This window comes from Anneissia japonica, unplaced genomic scaffold (genome assembly GCF_011630105.1).
Source record: "Anneissia japonica isolate Jap-2015-1 unplaced genomic scaffold, ASM1163010v1 scaffold287836_len1076198_cov165, whole genome shotgun sequence".
NCBI lineage: Eukaryota > Metazoa > Echinodermata > Crinoidea > Comatulida > Comatulidae > Anneissia > Anneissia japonica.
The window spans coordinates 642,726-648,947 of NW_022729021.1; positions in this window are offsets into that span (position 1 = coordinate 642,726).

A 6,222-nucleotide genomic window follows, 5' to 3' on the forward strand; every position below is an offset into this window, starting at 1 on the left:
CCTGTATTTTTTTAAATGTATTATAAAAATGTTATAGGGATTATCTCTATATGAACATATAAAATCTATATAGAGTATAACATATATGAAATTTCAAAATAAATATATTTATATAGTGTATTCTGTAGAACTATATAATATTCTAAACACAGTCATTTAAAAACTGTAACTTTTAATAGTCTATAGAAAATAAATATAAAAACTCTATGGAAACGTTTATAATCTGTAAAATTGTTTCTCTATAAAAATTATATATAAAATGTATACGAACGCTATGAAAATGTTTATCTGTAAATGAAATATTACAAATTATTTTGAAAATTATATCCATAAAAAAAATTATGTATAGAATGTATATATAAAATCTATTCAAACTCTATGAAAACTATCTGGAACCGCTAATACATTGGTAGCCTTATGGAAACTTTATCCCCCGGCCCCCGCTGGCGCCACCCCTGCAAGATTACGGGTCAAAACAACGTATCTAAGATGTAGATAGGCCTACGTTGTTTTGCCTCGGAATGGGATTTAAAAATTGTTTTAAGCTGACGGAATTTTGCAAGGCAAAATCAATTGGTTAATTGTGATTTCATATGAATAATCGATAACAGCGACGTCTGAACAAGCTAGATAATACATGGGATTTAAAAATTGTTGATAGAGTTTTGCAAGGCAAATTCAATTGGTTAATTGTGTTTTCATATGAATAATCAATAACAGCGATCGACGTATGAACAAAATTGTTTTAAGCTTCGTTATCCATGGTATTTTAATATGAATAATCAATAACAGCGAAATATTAACAATCTAGATAATGCATGTGATTGCCTAAAACGTGATAAAATCAAAAAAATATGTCACACTACATTGCAATACAGAGCCTGATTGTTCCTGAAACAACGTGCCTGTGAATGAATAACTTTGCAATAAACAAACGGTTGTAATCCTGCAAAATTTCGAAAGGGTACGCTTATTTACTGCAAGTTGCAAAAATGCAAACTTCAACTATATTTTTTCTCCAAAAGCGAAAATTTCAAGTTACGTTGTTTTGCCAAGTAACGGCCGATATAATGGTCATATCACTATAGCAACCGATTAAATGACTACAATATCAATCAACCAATTTGCACACCCTATTTTTTTTTAAGGTCGCCCTCTAGGCTTTGGGCGCTTTCCTGAGACTCGAGATTGCGCCCTCTTTTGTGACTAATGGAATATTCTTATTCTGAAAAATCTATCATGCCTTGGCCACTACATCACGCTCCACTTCACACAGCCAGATTAATGGAATAAAATTCACACATACCAATCAAAACTTAATTAAATTTCATATGGATTATTTGCGACGTTTCAGCCACATTTTTCCTCGCCTATTATTAATGCCTCTTTATTCTGAAAACACAGTAAATGTAAATTATGCTCTTGAGTGCAGCCAATTAACTCAATGCATTTTTCAGGAATTGTCTTTTTTCACATTTTTAAAATATTCAGGTGAAATGCTTAAATAATTGTATTACCGATCTGGCTGAAGTTTTACACAACAGTGTGACGAAAGGAGATGAGGCCAATTAAAAAATTATCAATGCAAGGGTAGAGTCAATTAACAAGAGGAAATCTAACGGCTACAAATGAATGATTACAATATAATGATGCTGTTGATGATGACGAGGATGACGATAATGATTATTAGGATAGGTAATGATTATGTAGATGCGGATGATGGTATTCTCAGACCTAAATTTGAACTGTAATTTGTCCTTTTTTTCAAAAATACATTGAAACGAAATTGTCCATGTTTGGTAACTAAAAAAGAATTATATTCTTCAGAGAATAAGTTTTAATTTCATGTTGTTAAACAACTTCAAAGCATTACTGATATAGCAAATAATGTTGTGTGTGACACCATCCTCCAAAATATTTTCATGATGGAGTTTTTATAGAAATGCTGGAATATTCTGCAGACCTTATATGTTGCAGAGGAGTAAAGTACTGTTTAGATCATGGTATCGAAGCTGTAGTTAAAGTGCTTTGCCTTCCAAACTCAAGCTTCTGGTTTAATATCCTGTTGATGGCCAAAATATGACTATAGAGGTAACAGCTTGGTTGCAGGCTTAAGTTAATTAAACTAAAATATAAATTATATCCATACTACTGGGTTAACCCGAACCGCCATATGTTTTTAGGTTTGTATGATAATTTACAAATTATTTTATCTAAGTTTCTCTATGTTGCCTCTAGATTATAAGAATTTAATTTCTGCATGAATATTTATAAAAGTTTCCTTTCCGTATGAATATTTATTAGGATTTACATGCTACTTGAATATTTATAAGGTTTTTATTGTAATATTTAGCCTTAATTACTATTTAGAACAAAGAGGAGAGAAAGGGACATAGCTTATAATGTTCAAATATGATTGATTGATTGATTTAAGGGTAGAATAGGTCTAGGTCGTATAGATATACTTATGTATAGACGGGTTAAACAGATTAGATAGATGTATAAATAGTTGATAACATTATGAAAATTCATTTTCCACTGTCAAGTGCCTAAAATAAAGTACTGTACTGTATATAAAATTAAACTCACATTTAAAAAATGAAAGAGTCAGTTACAATATGTAATCATATTTTCATAGACGCCAGCCCATTCACATCCATCTACATAATAATTACCGTATGGTATTGCCATGGTCCTTATTTCTAACAACTTGACGATCATATTCTATGTTTTTGTAGGCCTTCATGTACTAGTCTACTTATCAGTATCATAACGACATTTATTTTCTACATGGTATATCTGTCATCGTCGCCGCCACTGCTTTTGTTTACCTCTAAAATAGTTCCAGTTCAGTTTTCAAAGCGCCAAAAAACTGAAACCATCCTGTTAAGTAGAAAACCAATCACCGAATGTTTTTGAGTGAAAAATACAACAAATAACGCTCGGCAGTAAAATGTTTGGGCGTCATAAGCTTGATTCATTATCAAATTCTTAGTATGATATCTCATATCATTATTAAATATGCAATATCAATTGTAAACATAATTTAGTATTTCGTTAAAAAATTGTAAAGATCAACATTGATAATGCTGTGATGAAATGGAACAGATTTTAGTTGCCAACTTAACTTGTTCTTAATTATCTAGTTTCGTCTTTAGTAGTTGCTAAGACAATAGAAGCAAATTCTATACTAAATTAAATTAATTATAATAGGAAAACACTTACACGACCCTGCGACAGATTCATTCATCCGAGACCACCGTACATTTTCTGCTCAATATAGACTCAGCTCAAACAACGTCCTAAATAAAAGGGACACAATATCTACTTTCAGTCTCAGCACAAAACACAGCGTCCTTCTACTGATACTGACCAATATCAACTTAACAACGAAGACACAAAAACTATTCCTACTGTAAAGCATCGTTTGGTCTACCCGAGGTTCTTAGCTTCCGGACCACGAGTTTCAAAATTTGGACCGTGAGATATTAAAGTCTAGAAAGCTTCCTTGTGGCGCCGATCTAGCAAGGTACTGCTATTTTGCAATCAGAACTTCCAAAAATGCACCAGGCCGGGGATATTTACGAAGTCCTTCTGGCAACAATCTGGAGTGTCAATCAATCTTAACTGACCAATTAGAAATCTCTGTTGTTGTTATTGGTCTTTTTCTTTTTTTTTTTTTTAGAATTATCAGTACCCTGGCAAGGTACTACTTATATTTTGCTATTTTAGTAGACTGCAATAAGAATTTTCAAAAATCTATTGGGGTACATTTATGAAGTCTAGATGAGCAAAACACAGTTTTAAAAGTCTTCAAGATTTTCCTTGTTATTTGTTTGGGTTTCTCCTCCAGGTTTGAAGATACTTAAGGTGAGGTGTAGTTACACAAATATTTCGTGGCTTATGCCAGTTTTTCATGTCTATCAAAGCGTAATTTTCAGTGAGAGGGTGAGTTGAATTAAAACTAATGTTAAAAGAGCCTACGAGAAAAAGGACACGAAAGTATGCCATATTTTTCGCTATACATCTACATCCGACAACCACTTTTGATTGTCCACCATGTTGGTGGACGGAGCAGAGGTTAGCGATCTTTTATGGTCGCTGTCATGAGTTTTGGACTATTCATTCTTGAATGCCTTTACTCATTCGGTTAGGAACCTCATTCTGTCACCATTTTTAAAACTCGGCTGAAGAATAACCTGTTTGTTTTTCTCTAATTTTATTCACATTTTATTTTATTTCATTTTATTTTAGTTCACATCAGACAGTCGGACCAAAAAATAAATAAATAAATAAAAATAACACTACACCAGTCACAATAAACCTTTAACAGTCGTAAAATTCCATTTCCGGTCATCCAGTGGTCTCTATTAAAACAATTCTCATTTGCGAGTGGTATACCCAAACCTTCCCCCTCTTCAGGCATACAAGCTCAACCCCCTGTCAGACAGCTTAGCTCCCCAGAAAATGTATCCTACAGCTGCCCGAGTACGGGATAGCCAAGTTCTGAACATTATTTTCTCTTTTATTTAACATTTCCATACATAAGTGTTGGCACTCTTCCGTCCGTTTCTGGCAGACAATAGTAGACTACAGCATTTCATTTCATTTCATTTATTTATTCGACCAACAAAATACTGTACAAGAATTAGAACAAACAATAAAACAAATGGGTTGATGTCAAATGACTTCATACCAAATATTGGTATAGTTGATAATTACTAAAATATTTTTTCCTCATAAAGTACTTGTGTCCTTATAAAATACTTTAATTTACCCTATTTATCTTATTGTAATATTACTTGGGTTGTTCGATTTGATCAATTAAAAACCCTTTGCCCAAGACAAGCACAGATTCTACTCACTTTGATAATTCTGTTGTCTAAGAGTTGTGCGAATCTGAACAGGTGCGCTATTTAATTCGCTCTCTAAATCTTTGTGCATTGTAATTTTTTTAAATATTAATATTAATCATTTAAACAAATTTATTACTACTGCTTTTATGTATCGTCTTTCCATATGTATTATTCCACCCTATATTAGTTCTTTATTCACTAACGCATATGAGATATACACATATAATACGAGATTTCCCGAAACCAACTTATCTTGCGATTCATCCTCTTTTAAACTTTGACGCTCTTCAGTCTTTTATAAAGGCCCTAAAATCTAGAAAATTTTACCTCCTGAATTTAAGAATAAACCTTCTGCCTTTATAGTTTGATACGCAATTGCTTATCAAAAAATTTTTGATAAGCAAATTTTTAAATGTTCTGATTTTCGTCTTCATTTACATTTTTCCTTGATTGTTTACATCTTTTGATTATCTCAATGATTTTCCTTGTTTAGATTGACATTCATATAGGCCTATTAGAACCCACCCCTCCCCCCACCCTCTGATTTTAGTAAATTACTTTTTTTTATTTTAAGGCGACCATGACTTAATGTTCTTGAACCACACAATTCTGTAACTTTAATTTATTTTAATTTATATGATTTGTAATTTGAATGGCTTTATTCTTTATGATGATGATGCAATTTCTTGTGTTTGTGTTGTGGTCATACACAACACTTGTACGGCCAATTCTGGAATATGATCAGACTGAGTGGGACCCGTATCAAAATAATCACATATATAAACTACAATCAATTCAAAATAAAGCTGATAAGATATGTAACTAAAATGTATGGCAAAAATATTAGTGTCACAAAAATTTAGGAAGAGCTGAAATGGTCACTCCTCCAACAAAGAAGGTTTGTCGCACGACAATCCCTCATATAAAATATGGCATGGGAGAACACCCATAGTACTCCCCAACATCAGCATGATAGTACATAGTAGACAAATAAGAAACAACAATAATTACGTTTTTAGAGACATTAAATTTAATACAGACAAATACAAGCTCTCTTTTTTCCCACGTACAATAAGAGCATGATACATATTCCCACTGCCAATCAAACAAGCACCAACACTACAACATTTCCAAGCACGACTGTGGGAAAACATCCGAGACAGCACCCTTACCATTGCATTACCCAAAAGTCAATATTGTGAAGTCATGGGTTTAAAGTTTGAAGGGTCAACATTTCTGTACTAATAAAAATAATAAATAAAAAATATATATGTGTGTGTGTATGTATGCATGTATGGGTGTATGTATGTATGTATGTATTATTATTGTTATTATTATTATTATTATTATTATTATTATTATTATT